A 26,030-nucleotide genomic window follows, 5' to 3' on the forward strand; every position below is an offset into this window, starting at 1 on the left:
AGGGTTAATTTATTTTTATTTTTTTGGAAGCCAATTAACCTATATTTTGGATTGTGGGAGGAAACCGGAGTACCCGGAGTAAACCCACGCAAGCACGGGGAGAATATACAAACTCCGCACAGTTAGAGCCATGGTGGGGATCGAACCCATGACCTCAGCGCTGTGAGGCAGTAATGCTAGCCATTACACCATCCGTGCTGCATGTTGAAGAAGACTGCTGATAGCAATTAGTAGCATTTTACGAAAATAATTAAAACCAATGGGGTTATTCAGACCTGATTGCGTGGCTGCTAATTTGCGGAGCCCTGAGTGAAATCCCGCGCTGTTCAAGGATGCAAATGGATGTGCACAGCTTGCGATAATATTGCAGACCTGCGATTGGCTGCAACCATCTCACCACTGAATAATTGTTCCACTGTGTGCAGTCTGTGCGTAGCCCAGGACTTACTTGGCCGGTGCGATACAAACAGGCTGATCGGGGCCGGAGCTACATCATACGATTTCTATTCAAACGCCTGCATTTTCCCTGATACTCCCAGAAAACAACCGGTTACCACCCACAAATTCCAGCTTCCTGCCAATCAACTTGCAAACGGCCAGTGTTAAAAGTAGGATTTAATCACAGGATGGCCTTGCGCATGCATTTTACAAGCTGTACCCATGCGCATTTGTTTAATTATCACCCAGTCTGCAAATTCACTCTCATGTGATCAGGTCTAAATATCCCCCCAATTGTCACTGTAACATAATTTACTGCTTAAAGCATTTGAACAAATAGTCACAACTGACAAAAAGAAATGTGGATTTCATTTAACTAACCTTATCTAATCACAATTCTTTGCAATCATTTTAAGGACAACTAAAATACACCCGACACCTATGGGAAGCATCATATTTAATATCTAATCATTCAGGTGTAAATAGTAATACAGGTTTCAAAGTTGGAATTAATTTTCTTTCATAAGGAATGAAGACTGAAGCCATAAAAATAATTTTGCAGCTGACATCAACCTGTTTTAACTCTTTTATTGAGAAAAATGATAGCTACAGTATGTGGAGCGGACTACTGAGCAGATGCTAAAAGTATTTCATGTGGGTCAGGCCACCCAGAGCTGAATGAGGTAGCAGTACAAAGGTAACCATCAATGCAGCTTAGCAAGAATGAAAACAATGTCAGATATTTTACACTCTGTCAAGGCAAAGGACATTCTAAGTGGATTTGTCATTTGTGGATTTCACAATGTATTTAGGTGATGATTTTCCTTGCCTTGTGATATTCTTATTTGCTATATTTCTATGATATATATATATATATATATATATATATATATATATATATATATCACAGTCCCCTACAATTGTGATTCTATATTAAAGTGAATTATGCTGCTTCAATGACGTGATATTTTGAATGTTTTAGTTGCGACCTACATAGGGACAGTATCATAGAGTCGACAGACAGAAGCTTGACATGCATTCGGTTGACCACTGAAGGTTGACATGCATCAAGGTCATTACTCCTGAAGGTCGACATGGGCTTAGGCCCACAGGTCACTAGGTTGACACCTGCATTGGGTCGACATGGGCTAGGTGAACAATCAAAAGGTTGACATGGGTGTTTTCACGGTTTTCTAATTCTGAATATCGACACAGTCAACATAGACATGCTATGCTCGATGCACTATTCTATTCTATTCTCCTACCACGCCCTAGTGTATGGTAGGACATGAAATACTGCCTGTCGGCACATGTCTACTAAAAAACTGGGAAAAAAAACACCATGTTGACCTAATGCAGGTGTCGACCTAGTGACCTGTCGACCTAAGCACATGTCCTTCAGGTGTGTCAACCTTGATGCATATCGACCTTCAGTGGTTGACCCAATACATGTTGACCTTCCCCATGTTGACTTAGTGACCGTATACCCTGCAGAGAAGTGACAGAAGTGCTTCCCTGAGGGAAACTGCCAGCTTTGTCCCTAGGGTAAAATGGCTTCCTCTGCTTCCTATTTGCCTGGGCAAACACACATGAACATTTGGAGGGTGAAGGAGAGCATGACCTAACCGGTAAGAATTCCCTTTTACCTGGTTTCTCCTGTTTAGTTCTAGTCTGGGAGGAACAGGGCCAAAGGTTTGAAGATTAAAATGTAAACACCAAAATCTATTCTAATTACAAGAGTGTTTCAAATTATTTCCTTAAACTATGGCATAATTTACCTCTAGTGAAGGTCTCTATTGGTGCTGAAAGAGGAAACTGCTTGACCTCTGTGCAACCTCTGATCCTTAGGGTCAGAGCCCATGGAATGCACAGATGTCATGGTTCATAAGTAAGGACAGAAAAGCTCCGAATTCCCAGGCAGAGAGGCGCCAGTGTATGGATGGATCTAACATGTATACCTTCTCCACCCCCCACACTCGGATGTTCTGCTCCCCACACATGTTCTACATTCCTGTCAAACATGTATGTGCCTATCCCAGACTCTACTTAAAGACCCACTGCACAGACTCACCTCTGGCTTCCTGGAAACTGAATAAGCTGCATAGATGAGATGCCTAGCAGTAAAAAGAATGCCTCTGTCCTCTACCATCTTTTTCATGTCACAATTTGTGGCGTGAGAAAATACCAAAATTTACTAGAAATAACTTGTCTGGAGGCAAATAATGAGTAACCATCATTTTTCAATAATTAGTGATCATGTCAATTGTAATATTCTAATAAAATGAAAGCATTATCACATCTCCTTCATGGGTTTAAAATGTGAAGTACAAGCTTTATGATCACAAATCAGCAATTTTAAGCATTCAAAATAATCTTGTGAGCATGTCACAAAATCATTCAACAAGAAATTCTTTCGGTTGCAAAGCGGGAAAAATACAGCACAAGGGGAAATGCAGGATTGAAATCGAAACTTTATTTAACAAATTTAACTTAGCATTTTACAAAGTATGTGGACAACTTGTGATCATTTGCCCTGTATAGCTAGCTTGTATAGATATAATGGACAAATGAATGCATGATTTTCCATGCATCTTAAGCTAATCATTTTCGCATAATTAAAAAGTAAATTATTACTGTTACAATTAATAAAACTCAAGTCTCAAAACTGTACTGGCTGATCAAAGTAGAACACAGCATAAGCCACACAAGTGATTCTAAATCAGTACATCAAGACAATGCCGATCAGTCCTCTATTGAACTGACTGCACAATCAATCGCCAGCAAGCTTTGCATTTCTCCTAGGAAAGAGAATAACATCGGAAGGTGACTCAGTCAGAGGGATTCACAGCTATGTATCACAACAAAGAATAAACCATTACTAAGTATATCCTATGTATGTCAGCAGCTGTTACATTTTTCTTTTGTAAAGCAACATTTCTTTTTTTATTCCAAAATTTGCTTATTAGAAGATTTCCGAAGTTTTCTTCAGATTGTTAAATGTTGTTGATACAAAATTGGCTAGATAGCCCCAGTTTCAGTGATTAATTGAGATAGCTCTACGCCTTTCTCCCTTCCCAGTAGCTGAGTGGCATAGCACCCTTAACTCCTTCATGCTTCAGGTCATGGATTGCAGAGGAATGTGCTGTCAAGTCTTGCAGCCACTGCTGGTCAACTGAGGTCAGAGGTTAAACAGAATGTTGGAGTTGCATACTCCTTTCAAACTGAGCCCTGCCTGATCAAAGGCTCCCCAAATTAGTTTGGCTTTCAATCACTATAATTGTCAGGCTGGCTTGGAGCTGGAGAAACATTCCTCTAAATTCTGTTTCCAATCTTTGGGCATTTTAAAGGGGAATGTAAAGCTAGTGTGTACTATTAACCTTATATGTCTGATGTAATACTGAAGTTCCCACACAAGCTTTAATCAAATAAAATTTAAATAATGAAAGTTGTCTTTTCCCACTCAGTTGCATGAACTGTAATATCTTCCCCAGAAAACATTAAGTATCAGTCAGATTGGGTGGTTTCTGCATGCTGATTAAAATAATGTGACAGATATTGTCCTATCTGACAGGTTTCTCACTATATCACTTTAATAGGATCAGCTTTGGAATCTCTGTAAATATGTCACATAGGTGGACATTTACTAAGATGGGAGTTCTATTTCATATATCTCATTGCTATGGGCAACCAATCAGCTTCAATCTATGATATCATAGAAAGTGCTAAATAAATAAGTAGATTCTGATTGGTTGTCCATAGCAACATCCCATGTGACATAGAACTGCCATTTTAGTAATTTCACCCATAGTGTTTATGATTCTGTGGAACTGTGGAGATCGCTAGGAAATATAATGCATTATGTGATCAATGATTATAACAGAAAGTTGCTATGTAACGCAATATAAATGGATGCTTCGTATTGAAATGCACAATCTTTAATTCCTTTTATCTATAATTCATTTATAGTATATAAGTTGCAGGCACAGTTGGTCATTTAGATATTGTAGAGACATTTAGGAAATGTATACATTGCAATATTCCATGTCTTAAGAACCCATGTTCTGTAATAATAATACTTTTATTTATATAGCGCTTTTCTCCAGTAGGACTCAGTAAGTCCCTGTGTATATATATATATATATATATATATATATATATATATATCTATTTTACAAAGGATTTTGTATGACAGTGAGTAGAAAAAACATCAAGGGTAAAAAAACCGCCTTGAGAGCACAAATACGCATATTGCAGGGTTGGTGCAGTAATTTGGGGTAATACATATCTTGGTTTATATCTTCCACTAATGAAAGGCCCCATGTGAGGCAGCCATCTTGGGCATACTATGCAGGATTACCCTGGGTGGAATAGGTTGCGTCTAGAGTATATTATACAAAATGTGGTCGCTGCAGCGTCTTAACGCTTGTAGTCCTTTCCTAATACAGTCAGGCCCATGTATTTTTCATTCTATCCACGAGCGTGCCAGGTGAGGCTGCCATGGTGGGCACACTGCAAAGGTTACACTGTGGGAGCTAAGCCTGCCATACAAGGACCCAAGTCATGTATAGGAATACTGACATGTGTGTAATATTATATACTCTATATAAAGCATTCTCAAACCCAGGGTCCGATTCAGACCCGCTCGTAGTGGGCCAAATTCGACCCATTCCCCGATGTCTGCGCATTTATGCAAATGTGCAAACCCCGGGAGCGAACGGCTTTGGGGAGTTTCACACTTGTCAAGTGAGTTTAGGTCGACAGTGTCATTAGGTTGACACAAGCATTCGGTTGACATGGGTAAGGTCAACATGGATTTTTCACAGTTTTTTGTCCTGAATGTCAACACAGTGGACAGGTACACCATATCGTGCACTGCATCTGCTTGCTATGCTTGGCACGTTATTTTATTCTCCCGTCACGCTCTAGTGGATGGTATCGCATGAAATACCATCTTTCGGCACGTCGGCTCAAAAAAATTTTTTTTTAAACCTCATGTCGACCTTTTGACTGTCGAACATCCCCATGTCGACCTAATGTTTGTGTTGACCTAATGACCCTGTCGACCTAAAGCCATGTTGACCTTTTGAGAGTGTCGACCTAAGGCCTGTCGAACTTCAGTGGTCGACCTAATGAAGGTCGACCTAGTCATCGTATACCGCATGAAGCCTGGTTATTACAAAAATTGCACCACCAGTGTTACCTGATGATGCAGCACTGTACTTTGCTTTAAAAAACACCGCAAACAACACTGTATATCTTTGCTTTAAAAATAAACAATACATTTTTTTGTCAGCAAAACAAAACAAATCTCACAAGAGCTCAGGAAGTCACTTGTTACAGTAAAATAGGCTGGAGAGACATTTAGGTGGCCAAACACTACTACGATGTATCGCAGCAGTGTATGGCCATCCGATCCCCCACAAGCCACCTGGGACCTTCCCAGGCGACAGGACCGCAGCGATACATCGCATGCGGTCCTTTCACATATGATATATATTGCGTGCAACCCATGTTTGCCACCGCTGGGAGGGGGGCCAAGTTGGAGGTCGGACCTCCATGCAGGTCCAACCTCCAACTCGGGTCCAATGCGCATGGAACCTCGCATCGGACCTGATGGGACATCAAAGCCATTAGATTTGACCGGATTTCTCATCTTGATCCGTTGGCAATGGGCCTTTACTTTTTTTTTATAACAACACTTAATATTGTGGTATCTGCCCTTACACATACATTTCTGCAGTACCAGTTGCTTGCCCAGTAGTGTCACCTGAGAAATTCACTTCATTAGAGGAAGATTTTGTTTACAGCCTTGCATGTAACTGCTTTAGCACTCCATCCCTGGTAACAAGATGACAGCATACATCCCTGCATAAAATGTATCTGGAATTGATAATGGTAACACTTCCTAGTATGTAAAGCAGGGATGGGGAACCTTCGGCCCTTCAGCTGTTGTGGAACTACGCATCCCAGCATGCCTTGTTACAGTTTTGCTATGTGGCCATGCTACAACTGTTGCAGGGCATGCTGGGATGTGTAGTTCAACAACAGCTGGAGGGCCGAAGGTTCCCCATCCCCATCCAAAGTATGTAAAGAAGATAATTTCCCGATGTGAATAAAGCTGACCATACACCAACTTTCCTCCAACCAAACAACTATAAAAATCTAGTAATGTATGGAACCAAATGCTCAATTTGCTCCCAAACTCCTGAAAATGGCCAAAACCATGAATGTTGTTCAGACAAGTTTTTTAAGTCAATCAGATTTAACCAACTTGACGGAACAATAATTTTCATCTTTTTCAGGCCTTTGGAAGCATTTGCCAGCTCTAGAGTTACATCTGAGCTTATTATCTTATAGCATTAATCAAACCTATCCAATAATCATCCTGTCAGTACCTATCATGTGATTATTAGGTACATTGGTATTTCTCAGCCAATATCGGCACAGAGGTCCAATATGAAATACAATATCTCAGTGTGTGCAGCAGGGGTAAAAATAAGCTGTTGAAAAGGGATGCAGTTAAAATCCCGGCGGTCGGGATTCCGGCGTTCAGAATCCCGACGGCGGAATCCCGACCGCCGAAATCCCGACACTTTCTCCCTCCGTGGGTGTCCACGACACCTCTGGAGGGAGAATAAATTAGCGTGCCGAGCATAGCGAGGCACCGGGGCCGCTGCGTGGTGAGTGCAGCGGGCCCGCAAGGGGGGGCAATCCACGTCCCCCCCTTGTCGGGATTCCGGCGGTCGGGATTCCGGCGTCAGGATTTTGAACGCCGGGATTTCATACTGAATCCGTTGAAAAATATTCTTACATTTGAAAGGTAAAATATATTTTTGGAAGAGAATTGTAGCAAATAGTTTTATATTTGTTGACTAAGATTTGCTGTTTAACTGTTTAACCTGTAAATTATCTATTTAGCAAATGAATAGACATAAATCAGTACTTAAATGAGTGTTTGACATTTGCTTATAGTTCTGAAGAAATCTAAATCTAAATGGACATGTTAGACTTCCAATTCCAATACACTAGCTATCATTATATTTCATTTAGAAGGCATTACATCACTTGAGTGTATTCACTTGATTTATCCAGTATAACATGGGTCCTCAAACTGCGGCCCTCCAGATGTTGTGAAACTACAAATCCCATCATGCCTTGCCACAGTTTTGCTATAAGGGAGTGTTAAAACTGTGGCAAGGCATGCTGGGATTTGTAGTTTCACAACATCTGGAGGGCTAAAGTTTGAGGACCCATGCAGTATAAACTAGAGCTGGGAGCCGGGGCCGAAGATTTTGATTTGTTGCCGCGATTTTGTTTTGTCGAGCAGCGGTGAAAGGCTTTGGATTTTTTTTAAATATTGTCAAAAAAAGTCCAAATCATGTAATTTTTCCATTTTTTGTCCCTAAAGTAATATTAACCTCAATAACATTAATTTCCAGCCCTTTCCAGACAATTTGGACCACTTTACAGCTCACAATGTTGTTTTAATTCATTCATTTCATTTCATTCAAGGTCTGCAGCAAGCTGGCTGGTTAGACTTCTGACAGTGTCAGTATGGTATATTGGGGTGCAGTACATACAAAAAAATAAAGAAGAGCAAAATCATTTTTTTTTTTTTATGCGCAGCTTGTCCAAGACTGCGTGGAGGCAGAACAATTACACACGTAACTTCTGACAGTATCAGTATGGTGTATTGGGGTGCAGTACACACAAACAATAAAGAGCAAAATAATATTTTGGTTTTATTTATTTTTAAAGGTGCAGCTTGTATAATGCGGACCTTCTGACAGCATTGTATATGGTGTATTGGATTGCAATGCAGCACACCACATACCACAATAAACAAAAATGAAAAGCTGACTGACAGCCTGCCTGTGTACTGCACCCCACTACACTGACTGACAGCCTCTACCCTCTGTGCACTGACACAGCCTGTCTAACACACGACCAGTACAATACCCAGCACAAACCCCTCTGGACTGCACAACACCCCTCTGGACTGCACATCACCCCTCTGAAATGCACAACAACAACACCCCTCTGAGTCTGATCAGGCCCCTCTGCCACAGACCCCTCTACCACATAGTGACCCCTCTGCAGTCAGCACACCACTGCCAGAAATAAACACCCCACAGAGGTGGGGTGTTTATTTCTGGCTGTGGAAGCGTGAGAAATGGCACCAAATTCTCGGGACGCAGAGTCTTAAAAGACTGTGGGGCAGATGTATGAAGCCTTAACAAGAGATAAATGCAAGGGTGATAAGGAGAGACAAACGTCCAGCCAATCAGCTCCTTACTGACTTTTTTCAAACACATGCTGTAACATGGCAGTTAGCAGGTGATTGGCTGGATGTTTATCTCTCCTTATCACTCTTGGATTTATCTCTTGTTAAGGCTTAATACATCTGCCCCTAGGCATCTTGTGAGAATCCGACGTGAGTTTACCGCATTTGGCCGCGCCCAGGTTTCCGAACAAAGCCGGAATCTCGCGAGCATGGCTTGCGGACGCCTCGGAGGCCTATGTTTGGATTCCACGGAATCCGAACCTCTCATCTCTAGTATAAACGATCATGTTTTTCTTTTCCTAATTTGTTGCTCCTGTATTTAACTCACTCCATCATGAATCTTAATAGTGGATTCAGGGGTAGATGTATGAAACAGTGATATACGGGAGGAGAAGTGATAAAGTGCCTGGTACTTCATCACCGGCCAATCAGCTCCTGACTCTAAAGTTACAGACTGGGATTAAAAAGGGACAGTTAGGAGCTGATTGGCGCTAATAAAGTACCAGGCACCTCTCCTTTAACACTTCTATCCCAGAGATCTGGGTTATTATGTTTACAGTAGTTATAAAATAACACGTCTGTAAACTTGCCTCAAGACATATTACTTACAAGTAATGGGGCGATTCAGACCCATTCGCTCCCGTTTGATGTTTGGGGTTTGCGCATGTGCGAATATGCGTATGTGCAAACCCCAGGAACGAATGTCTTCGGCGAGAATCGCACTCACCGGGGCATTCACTCCAGGAAGGGCAGCCAGGGGGCGGCCATGGGGCGGACGCAGGGGACTGATGTTGGGCGCACGGCCATAGAAACATTGGACGTATCCCTGTGAACACAGGTGTGTCAATGCCTGCTTGGGGTGGGCGGGGTGGGCTCTGGGTGGGCGGCTGACATCACATGACGTCCGCACCCGCCTCGAATTTAGCCTTCTGCAGGCAGAATCTTTTATTTGCGATGGGGAAAAAAATAATTTGATGGTGAGCGACCATCGATTTCTCCTGTTCGGCCCCATGCAAAGGGATGTGTATGAATCTGCTTGCTTGCTAGTGAGAGGATTTGGGCGCACAGCCACCCGCATACCTCCCAACATGACCCTCCCCAGGAGGGACACAATGCTCTGTGTCTGGGCTTTCCGCTTAATTAATGATTACCATCACCTGTGGTGAAACGCCTTTCTTGTCCATTAACCTGCTTAAAACAGGTGATGCATACCTCCCAACTTGTGACCTGAGGAAATAGGGACACTCGCGCGGCTTTGCCGCGCGAGCGTCCGAAAAGGGGGCGGGGCGTATGCAAATGAGGGCGCGGCTTATGCTAATTAGCCGCAACCTCATTTTCATACGAGAATAGACACTGTACGCGTGCGCACAGCGTCTATTCTACTAGATTGGGGGGTCTCCCAACTGCCACCCCCCGCAGCGGGACAATGCCTGCCGCGGGTGGGACAGCGGGACAGGACCCGAAAATCGGGACTGTCCCTCTAAAATCGTGACAGTTGGGAGGTATGGGTGATGGCAGTCATTAATTAAGAGGAAAGTCCAGAAACAGAGCATTGTGTCCCTACTGGGGAGGGTCATGTTGGGAGGTATGCACCCGGGTGATATGGCATGTGGGGCTGTGAATATTAATGAAGGCCAGAACAACATATTGTCCCATTGTTTGGTAAATCATCTGATGGTCTGGGACAACGGGAAATCATTCTGACCATTGTCCCAATTGGTTGTCGTTCTGATGTGTATACACCTTCCTTACAGACACATGTAGCTACCTTCTTTCCATGTGTAATCAATTACATTGATTGCAATGATCTGATCACACTTTAGTCAATAAGAAAACCAAAACAGCCAAATGTTTCACCAACTGAATTGAATGCGATTACCACTAGATCTGTTGCTGTACCATAGGGTAAGAAGTACTGTTTCATGTGATACATAAATGTAATATATAAGAGAGGGGTTGCAAAAGGGGTGACAGTTTACGTTAAGTGCTCTGTCTATTATAGTTGTTTCTTCAGTGCATGGAGAAGAAAGATGTAAGAGAATTTGAGGCCCAAGAGGAATATGCAGTAAGATATCTGCAGAGTGAAAGAGGCCTTTGTTTCTGGGTGTGTGTTTAAGGCTAGAACGATAGCTCAGGAGGGATACCCAGGGATATCAGCTCCCTGATGGATTAATTACGTTCCCACAAACTTGCAATCTCAGGCTTGTTTGATTAAGTCCCCGTTGCTATGGTAACAAAATGGGGCCTACTGGCCGGCATGACCTATGATCCCATTGAAAAGCTAGGAGGGACATGTCCTATAGATTTGACCCACCTATTTCTGGGCTCCTAGCCTGGGGCAAGGAAATATCTCTTAGAGGTGAAGGGCTATTTAAATTGTATTTATTTTAAACATTTTCTTTAGGAAATAAGATCACATACCATTTCCGTGTGTGCCCTAGGTGACCTTCATCTTGGTGATGCATTGAGGAGACAGCACATTAAGAGGGATAAACACAAAAGTTAAAACTTTTGGCAAGATTTATAACACTGACAGGATACCAAGTATTTCATCTTACAAAGTCAAGTACATTTGGCTGCTTTAAATATGTTTAAAATACAAGGTATAGAAGACAAGACATCATACTTAATGTCTCATCTAACATATCCTGCAAGAGCAAGTGTATAAAAATAATTTACTGAAAAGACGTTTATTATAGTTTGTACCTGTCTTGTCACCTAGCACAAGTCAAAGGGTCATCATTGGTAGACTTGAACTTGTCAGTTCTGAAAATACAAGAGTTGAAAGAGAAACAAAACAATAAAAAGTTAAATAAAACAAATTCTAACATTAATAAATGGGGGGTATTTATTGCAGCATTGAGAGAGATAAAATTGTAAAAGATAAAGTACCGACCAATCAGCTCTTGGCATTTTTTAAACACAGCCTGTAATATGAAAAGCAGAAGCTGATTGGCTAGTACTCAATTAGCCCCCCCCCTTCCAAACTATTCATGCAAAAAACAAAACTGGTATTTTCCAATCCAATTCGGAGTCCCATCTCCAGATGTAAACACAAGTAACCGGAACTATGTGTTTTTGCATCCCCAATTGTGAAAAAAAAGGTGCTTATCAAGGATTTTTTTAAGGCCCCAACAGGTCCCCCCCAAAAAAATTCCCTGTAATTGCTGGCTTTAGACTGCCCTTGTGGCTAATTGGATAGCGCCAGGAATGAATTAGCCTGCTGTACATTCCATCCTTTATCTCTCACAATTTTATCTCTCTCTTTAGGCTTTAATAAATACCCCACGAGTTTTCATAAATCAAGATATGTGAATCACTTACACATGTACACGTAAAACACATATATGAAGGACAAATAACTGTTTTTTTTATGTTAAAATCATATATAACTGCACTCTGGGAAGAGATTCTAAAAAAAAGTATAGAAAGAAAAAAGATTTACTAAATCATGCTTATACAAACCAATGATATACAAGTGTTGGCAAAGGATTTATTTTAAGGCAATACACGTCTTTTAATAAATAAACCATGTCAGGATATTTGCAGATATAATGTTGATTTACACTCAGTAGTTTAATCATATTGATCCACTTTTTTAGCAGAGGGGGGAAATATTAAATGTACATGGGAACTGAAATGATGTCTATAGCATAGAAAAACAAGATGGATCAAATAGTCTGTATAAAACGGTAAACCAGACTACATAGTCCCATCTGCTGTGCATTCCATGGTATAAATACTGTGTGTGTAACAAGTTGCACATAAAATAGTTGCAAAGGAGAACCTCTGAGTCACTCCTGCTCTGAGCACTGTTGGTTCAACACAAACCAATTAGCATGTCGTACACATGAAGCAATATCTTATTTCCAGGCTGTGGAGGAAGAGGAAGCGTTGGTGTGGATTTTATTGAGCTGGTCTCACAGAAAGCTGTAAAGGATGGGAGCAGGAAGCCTGCAGGATACAGTCATCCTTTTTTATTCACAAAGCTGGGATCAGATGTCAAACCACACACTGCAATCTGTTACAGGGAATACCATGAGGGCGGCAGGCTGGGGAGTTTAGTCCCTTGGAGACTGCTTCACAGAATGCCAGAAATGTGCTGCCAGGAATCCTCCTCAGAGGTGGCTGTGCAAGATTTCATTACCGCACTTTACAGTCCACATAAACATACTCTGTTCAGATATATTGTGCTCTTCATTTTATTCTTGTTTTTTTTTTCTTTGTAGAACAGCTTTTTTTTCCAGTGAAGTTGCTTGGTATAAAGATACATTTGTAAATTCAGTAAAAAAAAATGAACTTAGAGCAGGGTACCCATTAGCCGATATTTGTACCCAGCGATGTTGGGAGCAACAGGGCCTGATGGGGATGCCGGTGGCTGCAAGTGTGCAATGGTGTGCGCAAGGGTGATGGTGGGTGGGTTTTAGGCAGCAGGGTCTACTAGAATAACTACTCCTGTGAGTTCAAGGGGGGAGGAGGGGGGCCCCCAATTTTTGTTGTCCAGGGCCCACACAGATCTTAATTCGGCCCTGTCAAAACTCCATGCTGCTGACCATCAGGCTAATTCTGATCTCTGTCAGTAATCCATGGAGTCTGAAAAATCATCTGAATTGTCTGTTACCATACCTCCCAACTGTACTGCTTTTCGCAAGAATGTCCCGTTTTTTTGGGACGTTCCCGCATTCCTGCAGCCTGACAGGTTTGGGTCATAGCCGGCAGCTTCCAAAGCCACACCCCAAAAAAATTTGAACACGTGCAGCGTCCCTCTTCCCTCCCGTTCAATGTTGGTAAGTATGCTGTTACTTCATCTGTGGAGTCATCAGGCAGGCTTCCTGCCATCCTCTGCCTCCCATCCCCTCTGAATCCCGATTGTCAGGCCAGCATACCACACCCCAGGGAACAGTGGACCAAAAGGGCATAAATACTGCGATATTTTATATCTCCAAATTTAGATACAAGTGTACTCAAGCGCAGTATGTGCTTTTTTAAACTTACCAGATTGTTCCTTCTAAATGGCATCTTAATAACTCAATGCCGGTACTTACCTGATATTATGCTTTGCAGCGCTTCAGACCCGCAATAACACACGGGTATGGAACATATCTTAGATCCCACATGTTATCGCCCAATGGCAACACATTGTTTTGGTTGTAATAGAATAATAGGTACTTATGTAGTATCTGGGCGCCCGATTTAGAAATCGGGTCGGATCGGGCACATCGCATCGCATGCGACCAAATCGGATGCGATGCGATGGACCCGATTTTTCCATAGGATTCAATGTTAAAATGGACTGAGTCCATTTTAAACATGGAATTCAATGGGAAAAGGGGTCCTTTTCATACCCCTACTATCCAAGTGGGCATGGAGTTGGATATAAACCTGTGGCGAGCGTAGCGAGCCACCGAGCCCGAAGCGTGGCGAGCGGACACAGAATACCGTCCCCTCGCGGGGCTCGCCACGCTTCGGGCTCGGTGGCTCGCTACGCTCGCCACAGGTTTATATCCAACTCCATGCCCACTTGGATAGTAGGGGTATGAAAAAAAGGACCCCTTTTTCCCATTGAATTCCATGTTAAAATGGACTTAGTCCATTTTAACATTGAATCCTATGGAAAAATCGGGTCATCGCATCGCATCGCATCTGATTGTATGCCTTAACTTAAGGCATACAATCAAAAAATCGGGCGCCCAGACAGGGGCGTAGCTAAGGGTTCATGGGCCCTGGTGCGAAAGGTCAGCTTGGGGCCCCCCTACATACAACAAAATTAAAATCTCGGTCAGTTTACAACCTGTAGTCCTACAAAACTCCTTCTCCTTACACACACCCACACAGTGGTCCCTAGGAGCCCTGATCTGATGCAGCCACTATACTGTGGTCTCCACCACGGCTTGCCATGACCCCCAGCCCTTGTTTGCTGATGCTGCCAGGCCACACGCCACCTAAATATGTATAAACTAAGACCAAATATGTTAAGAGAAAATAAAATGTAAAGAAATACATAATAAAATAAAAATAAATTAAATAAAAAACTAAAAACAATAAAGAAAAAAAGCAACAGCTAAGGGCACTTGATGCTGACATAAAGTTGCACTTGCCACTTTCCCTACCTCTAAACATTGTGATTGCTGTCAATGGACAGCTCCTGACGATCCCTGCAGTGTGTGCAGCCAGGTACATGGGTCATGCATTCAGAGAGGGTCTAGGCGGGCAGCGGTCTCTGGCAGGGGAGTAGCACAGAGACTATAGAGGGGTTGGTAGGATGGCGGCGGTTAAGTGCAGGACTCGGTAATACTCACAAAACGAGCCGCACCATCTGTTAAGGGACTCTGGACCCCGCGTTCCCCATGATGGCGTCCCCGCCGGCTCTTCCAGAATCTCAACACAGCAGCACACATCAGATGCGCGGGCGCCGGGCAGACAGCGTCGGCTTCATGACGTCACCTGCACTGAGGCCATGTCCTCAGAGCAGGGGCGGGGGCTGGCGGCCATGTTCTTGTAGCTGCGGCCATGATCTAAAGGCCGCGGCTAGGAGGAGGAATGGAGGTTGTGGCCAATGCGTGGAATGATCACCAGGCTGGCGGCCCGCAGCAGTAACTGGTGAAGCGGCCTGGGGGGCACATGGCACCCTGCCCCCCGGCCCAGCCCGTCCCTGGCTGTCAGTGAGAGAGGAGCAGAGGTGGCCGGACAGTGGCGGGGGCTGGGCCCCCCTGGCTCAGGGGCCCGGTCGCAGGTGCGACCGCTGCGACCCCTGTAGCTACGCCACTGCGCCCAGATACTACATAAGTACCGAATAATATGTTAGAACATATGCGATTAGTATTAAAGTGTTAACTGGCGTAGAGTGGCGTTAAGGGGTGGCAGATGTTAATTCATCCCGCCCAGGATTAGATAAACACTATTGGTGAAATTTAATAGAATAAAGGTGCCCATACACGTTACAATTATTGTCTCATCTCATCGCATATCGGTTTTGCGATGAGATGAGATTTAGTACAAAAAGTGTGAGGAGATCTCACCTCATCGCAAAACCGAGATGCGATATTGTATACAATATTTGTAAAGTGTATGAGCATCTTAAGAGATTCAGAAAGTGAGAGATTTGGTTAGAAATCTGTTTTTTTTTTTTTTTTTTAAGGGGCAATCATTTGCACTTCACATTCAAACTGGATTTGCAGTGTAAATAATTGGCGCTTAAAAAAAAAAAAGGAGATTTCTAACCAAATCTCTCACTTTCTGAATCTCTCCTCCTATTAAATTTCCCCCACTTTACTTTAAATTTATATATTTTTTTCTGAATCTGTGAGAATCACTGCACTATGCCCTATGCACAATGCTAACTTGAAGATGTTCTGATATTGTCAAAACCACTTTAAAAACTGATGAAAACATTATGATTTCATCGCTTGTACTTTTATAGCTGTTTGTGCTTACATGGCTTATTTTGTTTGCTTTGTCTTATAGTATTGATTTTGTTTGGTTTTAAATGTCATTGGATCTTAGTCACAATTTATCACATCACAAACCAAACAGATGTTCTCTGAATGCAAACATTGAATAAATCTTTCCCCTACTCATTGCTTCTGTGAAACCATCTAATTGAAGCTTCAAATGTTATCCAAAAATATCATATCCCACACAAATTCCCAACAACAATGAAGTAGAAGTAATCTTTGTGCTGGTGGATAGTTACATTTGTAAAGCGCAATGGAATATGCTGCGCTATATAATGCCCCTTTCCCACTGCAGCTAAAAAACGGTAAATTGCCAATTTTCAGAGCAATTTACCGTTTTAAGGCTGCAGTGGGAAAGTGCCAGAGTTGAAATACCGTTTAAAGCTAAATGGTATTTCAACCCGTTTTTAAAGCAGAGTCCTACACGTTAAAATAACGTTTAAGAGGCAGTGGGAATGCCTCTTAAACGTTATTTAGCCTCCAGGCAGTCTCAGTGCCTGATGAGACCTAGTAGTTCCCACTTTGTGCATGTGTAATGAGTGCAGGTGCATAATAAAGAGCCGCTCATTACATATGTGCATATGTAATGAGCGGCTCATTAGTATGCACGTGCACTCATTACATATGCGCAAAGTGAGAACTACTAGATCTCATCAGGCACTGGGACTGCCTGTACCCTGCATGGACCCCCGCTGCCTCCCCACTGCCCTGCATCCCCGTGCAGGTAAATACAAGGGGAGGGGAGGTGGGGGCACAGGGCAGGTACGGGGGAATTAGGCACTCTTTACACTTGGGGGGGGGGGGGGGAGGGATTAGGCACTCTTTACACTTTACACGGGGGGGGGGGGGGGGGTTAGGCACTCTACATTTTACATGGTTCACTGCAATGGGAATGGTACTTAAATGGTATTTAAAACGGTAATCTGCTGCAGTGGGAATGCTAATACCGTTTTAAATACTATTTAAGATTACCAGTACTTTAAACTGGTCTGCAGTGGGAAAGCAGCATAAGAAACCAAATACATAAATAGTCTCTATTGACAAAGACCAGTGATAAGGTCTGAGCCGATTTCAGACGATTCCAACAAATCGGGCTGTGAAACCAGGCCAAATCAGCTCAGTTTGATGTCCCTTCAGGATGCACGGTTCTGTGTGCATTGGACCCGAGCCGGTGGGCGTACCTGCTGACCGTTAACCACCCGGCCTGGGACCTTAGCCATAGGGTGTGGGGGGGCAGTGGGGTCCTGCCAGCTGGTGACGCGCAGCTGGTAGCGGCAGGCAGTGGGGTCCGTCCGAGCGGCGGCGACGACAACTGGAGCTTGTAGCTGCATTTTGCCGAGTGGTCGGACATTGATTGGATTAAAGTTTCAGCCAATCATGGTAATCAACATGGTAAAACCAGGAATTGTAAATGATGAAAGTTCAAAGTCTTCCAGGATCGTGTACATCACAGGGATTGGGCGGGAAAGTCAAATAGGGAAATTCAACATGGCCATGCCCATGTAGCCATCAAGTTTGTTTACAGTGGAGTGCTGGGTTGCTGCTGAGACACAGGGTATGTGCAAAGTGCAATGATGTAGCAGTGCAGGGAATGGTAAGTGGAGCTCAAGACAGTGAGAGGTCCTGGATTGAAATTATGGGTATGTCTGCTGAGGCCATGTATATAGGGGGTGTAGCCACTTGTATGGGGGGTGTGGCCACCATTGGCGAGATCCAGCAGCGGCTCCTACACTGAGTGAAGGCAGCACTCAGGCCAGTGATGATAGACCCAGGTGTGGGGAGTGTAATAGGAGGCACGACCCCCGGCCCAGGTAGCGGGTAAACGCAAGGCACATATGCCGGTCTTTCCGTCACCTCATAGCTCCGTCTCCAGTCTCATGCCACGGCCATCGTCCAGAAAAAATATGTGCAGACAGGGCCGGTGCAAGGCACCGGAGCGCCCCAGGCGAGTCGGGCTGGGGGCGCCCCGGTGCCGGGGGGGGGTAGGGGTAGGGGGGGTAGGGTAGGGGTACGGGTACCTGTCGTTCGGCGCTCTCTCTAATCAAATCTGGCGGCGGAGGCAGCGGGGGTCCCTGCAGTCTATTAAAAATCACGAGCGCTATCCGCCGGGCTATGCGGAAGCGCTTCTAGTGTGAAAACTCTGGCAGCACGCTGATTGGCTGAGATCAGCGTGCGCCGTGCTGCCAGACTTTTCACACTAGAAGCGCTTCCGCATAGCCCGGCGGATAGCGCTCGTGATTTTTAATAGACTGCAGGGACCCCCGCTGCCTCCGCCGCCAGATTTAAATAGACAGGTACAGGTACCCGGGCGGCATTTTCCGCCCTCCAGTGGCCGGCGCCCTAGGCAAATGCCTAGGTTTGCCTAGTGGTGGCGCCGGCCCTGTGTGCAGATAGGGTACACAGGCGGGTCCGAACTGTGGCCGCGTGACATCATGACGCAACGCACGCTGGTCTGGACCCGCAATGCACCTGTGTGTGAAGGGGGACTGAGGACTCACCTGTCACAGCTGCTATATAATGAAGGGGAGCTGCCAGTTACAGCAAAAACCGGTACAATCGGTACAGTGCATTTTACCAGGTACAGAGCGTAAAAAAACTGTAAACTGTACATAGGTTCCAACTGTACTCAATTGGTACAGTTGGAACCTATGTGAATGAGGGCTGCCTGTCTCTTCCCTGTACTGGGCCTCACAATTTCTAATGGCAGTCCTGTTCAATACTCACAACTAGCAATGGGATGCTATAGTACAGAACAGGCCAACCTGTGGCTCTCCAGATGTTGGGAAACTACAAATCACAGCATGCCCTGCCACAGTTTTAACACTCCCTTATAGCAAAACTGTGGGAATGCATGATGGGATTTAGGTACTTATTCGGTACTTGTGTAGTTTCACGGCGCCAACATGGCGCCTTGCGTCTGAGTCCCCTTGCGGGGCTCGCTTCGCTCGCCCACGCTGCGGGCTCGGTGGCTCGCTACGCTCGCCACACTATTTATAATCAATTCTATGCCAACATGGATAGTGGAGGTATGAACTATCCATGTTGGCATTGAGTTAAGTTACTTTTTTGGACATATTTCGTGGCGAGCGTACACCCGGAAGTAGCACGGCGCCATGCTGGCGCCGTGAAACGACACAAGTACCCCTTATTCTAGTTCACTCTTTTTGACAAAATCCTTCTTAGATGGACAAAACCATGTGAACTGCAGGTGGGGCAGATGTAAAATGTGCAAGAATTAGATTTGGGTGAGTTATTTTGTTTCTGTGCAGGGTAAATACTGGCTGCATTGTTTTTACACTGCAATATAGATCTCACTTTGAAGTAAAACCCCACCCAAATCTAATTCTCTCTGCACATGTTACATCTGCCCCCACCTGCAGTGCACATGGTTTTGTCTATCTAAGAAGGTTTTTGTCAGAAGGAGTGAACCAAAATTAGTCCTTTGTCCACTAGTCAGAGCAGATGACAGCTTCTGGTTTGCACTTCATGGTTGAATGCAAATCGCAGAAGCTTTGTAGCTGGCATGAATTGGCTCAGTGGGGGAAGAGCCATGGGCTGTGGCAACGGTGGGGAAAGAGCCAGGTGCTGTGACAACAATCCATGTCTGTGACACTCCCAGAATATACCCATGGGATGGACAATTTTTGAGTGTATTACTAGCACCTGCCAGGACTGCCCTGACCGTTTCCATAATATTTCTAACATTGGGCCTAATTTGCAGGACAAAATGGGCAAAACCATGCTGCACTGCAGGTGGGGTAAATGTAACATGTTAGATTTGGGGGAGTTATTTTGTTTCTGTGCAGGGTAAACACTGGCAGCTTTATTTTTACACTGCAATTTAGCTTTTAATTTCAACACACTCCACCCAAATCTGGCTCCAGTTGATATATCTACAATGTCTAGATCAGGCATTCCCAACCACGGTCCTCAAGGCACACCAACAGTGCAGGTTTTAGTGATATCCAGGCTTCAGCACAGATGGTTTAATCAGAATCCCTCAGAAACTAAAGGAAGGGACAAGCACAAGGCGAGTCGAGCAGCGCTATGAATAATAATACCAGATGATTGGAAATATATGAAATGTTTTACTCACAATAAAAATTACAATAAAATACACAGTATTACAATACAATATAACAATATAGGGGGGAAATAAAAGTAAATTGGAATGAAGGTAAAATAAATAGCCAAGCCTCAATGGATTCATGCAATAATCAGTGGAAATGATCACTGGTGGTAGTAGCTGAGTGTATATTACCACATGTAGAACCAGGTCCCAGGTTAGTGGAGGATAAGCTGAAGTCCTCACGATATACGCGGTGTAGCTGTCTTACCGCTGGAGGGTGTATCAGTCGCTGGAGCTCACTGGTGTATTTTTACCCATTTATTGGGAGACTAGAGTGGTTACAGATAGACGCTGGTACATGCAGCAAATATATTACCATAGTGGCATAATAATGCCGATCATTTGTGGCATATGCATATCATGAACTTGTGACCCCGATCATGTGATCGGAGCTTATACATGGCTATTTTTGTCTTTTTTAATAATCTTTATTATAAATGATAACTCTTCATTTCTTCTTATAGATATATGTCTGCCTCCACATTTATTCCCTCAGAAACTAATTAAGTCACCTGTGCTCAAGCATGGATATCTACAAAACCTGCACTGTTGGTGTGCCTTGAGGACCGTGGTTAGGAAAGCCTGGTCTAGATAAACAGTCAATAGATCGACCCCAAAATGTAATAGGTCAACATGGGCATGTCGACATGCTTTAGGTCACAGGGTCAAACATTGACGTGAGAAAAATAGACTCATGAGAAGGACGACATGATCTTTTCATGATTTTTTTGTTTTTAACCGGCTTGTTGTTACTTCACCGTCCCTGTCAGCATAGAGGGGGAATATATAATACCCCTTTCAGACATACGCAAAAATCCCGGGTTTTTTCACATGAACGCGCCCAAACCCGGGACTAGCGTATGTCTGAAAGGGTATACCCAGGATTTCACTCCCGGATACTGAGCACCTGCAATTAACCAGGGATTTTCCCGGTATTTAACTCCCGGGTATAATACCCGGCTTATGTCTGAATGGGTTTACCCGGGTTTTTCAGTTTTAAACATGTGATGTTGCTTTTTATTTGCTGCCGGGGCGTGTCCCATTTTAATGATGAAACACTGAAATGCTTGAAAAGCCTTACTTATGTGTGAAAGGGGTATACCCTGGTTTTTCCCGGATTTGAGGTGTAGTGTGAAAGGGGGTCTGTTACTAAAATCCCGAGAGTGACCTGGGTTGAAAATCCCGGGTAAACCTGGACAAAATCCCAGGTAGTATGTCTAAAAGGGGTATAAGTGTGCTGTGCATTGCGAAGCATGGTGAGCAAAGCAAGCCATGCAAGGGTTCACATCACACTAATTGGGGGTCCATGTTCTATTGAAGATGCCCACTCCAGGACCACTTTAAGCCATGTAACAGGGTGTCAAAAAGTAATGTCCATACATATGGACTGGATGCAGGGGCATAACTAGAACTTTGTAGGCCTCATAGCAAAATCTTGGCACAAGAGGTAAAAAATAAATTAAAAAACCACCCAAACACACACATGGGCCCTTATTCATATCTGATCGCAGTACAAATTTGTTGTCAAAATGGGCAAAACCATGTGCACTGCAGGTGGGGCTGATGTAACATGTGCAGAGAGAGTTACATTTGGGTGAGGTGAGTTAAAACCGAAATCTAATTTGCAGTGTAAAAATAATACAGCCAGTATTTACCCTGCACAGAAACAAAAGGGTGTGGTATATTTGCCCAACAGTCGGGATTCGGACAGTCATTACTCAGACGTCGGAATCCCGACTGCACAGCTGGGGGAGCGCAATGAAGCCCCTTGCGGGCTCGACACGCTGCGGGCACGGTGGCGAGCTGCGCTCGCCACCTATTTTATTCTCCCTCTATGGGGGTCGTGGACCCCCACGAGGGAGCAGTCGGGATTCCGACGTCGAAGTAATGACTGTCGGAATCCTGACTGTAGGGGAGCCTTCCGGCACCCAAACAAAATAACTCAATAACACAAATATAACTCTCTCTATTCATGTTACATCTGCCCCACCTGCAGTGCATATGGTTTTGCCATGAAGAAAACAGGGACAGGACAGGAATTAGCCAATTTGGACAAGACAAAGAGAGCAGGACAGGCGTGACAAGGAGAGGGATAAGGTAGATGTGACAGGACCAAAATAGATGGAACAGGTAATGGATAGAACACAGGGGACGGAAGAAAGGGGTGGAAGGGCCATTACAGTGGGGACAGGGACAGAATAGTGGGAAAAGGACACAGGTGACAGGACCAGGCCAGAGGGGACAAGGCAGGAAAAAGACAGGACACGACAGATGATGGCGCCAGGTCAGGAGACAGGTGGATCTCTGGCTGTCACAAAAAACATAGTCTTCCACAGATCCAAGTTAGGACTGTGTGGCACTCAATGCTAAAGCCATCTGTCAGCCGCGCTGTTGCTGCAGATATGCTTCATTACATCGTCCTCTTGTGAATCTTTTCCTACAACAGGTTATGTGCGGCAATGGGCACACATTGAGCATGGCTCGATACAGTTCCAGTGCCATAGATGTGATCAGAACATTTTATTAGGTTGTGCACTGCCAGAGGGGTGGTTTCCAGGATTGCCTACTGAGTGTGTTTAGCACCACGTATTAGGTTTGTCTGGTACTACTTTACAAATAGTGCAATCCACACATGGGCCAGATGTACTAACTTTAAAAGTAATACAATGGAAAGTGATGAAGTGCCAGCCAATCAGCCCCGATCTACCAGGTCACAGACTTGAAAAATGACAGTAAGGGGCAAATTGATCGTTTATCACTCTCCATTTTATCATCTTTCAAAGCTTAGTGTATCGTGCTGAGAAAGGCCACACATCCCGGTCACCCAGCTGCAGTACAGGCATGTAAAGTGAAGAGGAGCCTCAAGGTGGTCTAGCTTTAGCAGTCCAGAGGAGGAGGAATACCTCAGGGGAGAATTTAGGTCCTCTGATTTTCTCAATCTATACCTCATCTCTTGGCAAACTAATCAGCTCTTTTGGATTTCAGTATCATCTGTATGCGGATGATACTCAGCTCTACCTATCCACCCTGGACCTCCTGTATTGAGCCGTGTCTCTGAATACCTTTCTGCGGTTTCATCCTGGATGTCATCTCGCCACCTCAAACTTAATATTTCTAAAACAGAATTAATTATATTTCTTTCAATAAATAGTAGTTACCGACCTGATATTTCTATTGCTGTTGAGAATATGCCAATCACTCCTACCTCTTAAGTACGCTGCCTAGGTGTTATCCTTGACTCTGAACTTTCCTTTGTACCCCACATTCAATCTGTCTCGAAATCATGACACATGCACCTAAAAAACATATTTAAAATTCGCCCTTACCTTACACAAGACACTGCACAAACTCTAATCCATGTTCTCATCATCTCACGCATTGATTATTGCAATAGTCTCCTTATTGGCATTCCCCAATACAGACTCTCACCACTACAGTCCATCATAAATGCAGCTGCGAGGCTAATCTTCCTAGTCAGACGTTAATCGTCTGCAAAGCTAATCTGTCAGTCACTTCACTGGTTACCTGTATTCAATATTCAATACAAAATTATTTTACTTACAAAAAAAAAGCCATAAACCAAACTACACCAACATACATCTCTTCTTTTATCTCGACCTCTACACTCCTCACAAGATCTGCGTCTCTCATCCATGCTCATTACTCGCTCCCATTCCCGACTGCAGGACTTTCTTCGGGCTGCACTCACTCTGTGGAATGCCCTCCCAAGCACAATAAGACTCTCCTCCAGTCTCCAAACCTATAAGCGTTCCCTAAAATCTCACCTCTTCAGGCAAGCTTATCAAATTCCAGAACCAGCCACTTAACCTTCATATACCGTTGCTAGCTAATCACATCCCCACTACACAGTCCACACATATCCACTCTCTTTTTATTTTTCATATTTTCCATCCTCCTGGCCCATGGCCAAACTACTGGGTCACCATATCTTACAGTACACCAGGATCCTTTACATTCTGGTGGAATTAATGCAATAAATAATACAGTATCTATCCTTATGTATCAATGCCTATTTCCCTATAGATTGTAAGCTTGCAAGCAGGGCCCTCCTACCTTTTGACTGTCTGTAAATACCCCCCCCCCCCCCCCCCCCCCCCCCCCCGATGCGCATGTATGGATATCCCTATCATTCTCCTTCCTACTCAGAAGTAAATTGCATGGAACCAGGACCCTGCTCACTACTAATGAAAAATAAATATAATAAACATAATGACACTCCTGGAAATCTTTCTGGACCAGCTGCACTGGTTGTTCAGGAAGATTTCTGGGTTATGTTGCGGCTCATCTCCCTGATGATCACCAGCACTGATTGCACAGCACCCGAGAATCAGCATAAACTATTAGCGTTAAGCCTGTCCCAGCGATTCCCAGGGAATCAATCCAGTACATACAACATGTATGTATACATGTGCCTAGCAATACTGCCTGCACTCTATATAATTTAAAAACACAACCTGGGAGGTGTGTATGGTAAAAACAACACAACACTGAAGGGGTTAAAGGGATGGTATGCAAAGCTTATTTAGGGCACTATTGCATACAATCCTCTGATTTTAACCGCATCTGTGTGATAAATGAAAGGATTGTATGCATGAATAATGGGTCCCCTGATGCAATGCCCGGGCCTGTTGGTCGCTTGTCGCAATAAAAAATATTATGTCCTGCACATAATATTTATTGAATTGCATGAGAGATCGCATGTGGTTTTTGACCAGCTTTCGATAGCTCAAATGCAATCAGCTGCAGGTCGGGGATCGAAGCGCTGGCGGCAGTGGAGCGGGGACCAGAGCGGTGGCACAGCAGTGCTGTGAAGGATCACTGGCAGCGGCACCAGAATCTGAAAACATTATTTAAAACACTGGGTGGCCCTCTGACTGGCTGAGAGCTCTCTCAGCCAATCAGCGGTCTCACATTCAGATGGATGATGATTGGTTGAGAGAGTTCTCTTTCAGCCAATCAGAAGGCCGCCCAGTGTTTCAAATTCTGCTGCTGCCGCTGCAAAGTGCGCCGCCAACAGTGCTGCTGCTCCACTGCTCCAGTCCCCACTCCACAGTCGCCAGCGCTCTGGTGCCTGCTCCACTGCCACCCATCTTCCAGCATCGGACGTCACAGATGGCATGCAACATTGGGTGCTGGAAAAAACACACTGGGCACCACAAGATACGATCGGACATTGCATTGCAATGTCGCATCGCATTCAATCGCATAAGTGTATGGGCACCATAAGAATATATACCATGCAGGGTGGAATGTCCCAGTTATGTCATGTGAATCCTGTATTTATGCCTTACAAACTCCGACTTAGGACCTGGTTAACCTCTGTACATTGTGTCCATGAGTGCACTGGAATGAGGAGCAGCAGACACTACTACACCACTACTATAGACTCATCCGTGTGACAGTCAGAGAACCAACAGGGTAGTTGCTAGAAAGGGCTTAAGTAGTGGTTCTCAACCTCGGTCATCAAGGACCCACAACAGTGCATGTTTTCCAGGTCTTTTGGCAGTTGCACAGGTGCACTCATAATTCACTGACACATTTTAAAAGATCACAGGTGGAGCTAATTAAGTCACCTGTGATTCTGTGTGGAGAACCTCTGTTAGGATCGTTCACCATCACCTTTCACAGTCAGGTCCAGCCAGTGCCACACTCACTAGGTACTAGTCTAGTAGTACTAGTAGCCGCGTATGCAGTACGCTTGACT

At 44.2% G+C, this 26,030-nt stretch overlaps 1 long non-coding RNA gene across 1 annotated transcript; it reads right to left on the minus strand.

The window, feature by feature from the left end:
- Positions 1 to 3,141: 3,141 nt before the first annotated feature.
- On the minus strand, positions 3,142 to 26,012 carry LOC146030456 (uncharacterized). The gene is made up of 4 exons (XR_014455955.1): positions 25,900 to 26,012; positions 11,429 to 11,488; positions 11,144 to 11,174; positions 3,142 to 3,236 (listed from the first exon to the last, which is right to left on the minus strand). It is a non-coding gene; the product is annotated as an uncharacterized LOC146030456 (long non-coding RNA).
- Positions 26,013 to 26,030: the final 18 nt, after the last annotated feature.

The sequence above is a fragment of the Crinia signifera genome, chromosome 1, assembly GCF_055691185.1.
Source record: "Crinia signifera chromosome 1, ASM5569118v1, whole genome shotgun sequence".
NCBI lineage: Eukaryota > Metazoa > Chordata > Amphibia > Anura > Myobatrachidae > Crinia > Crinia signifera.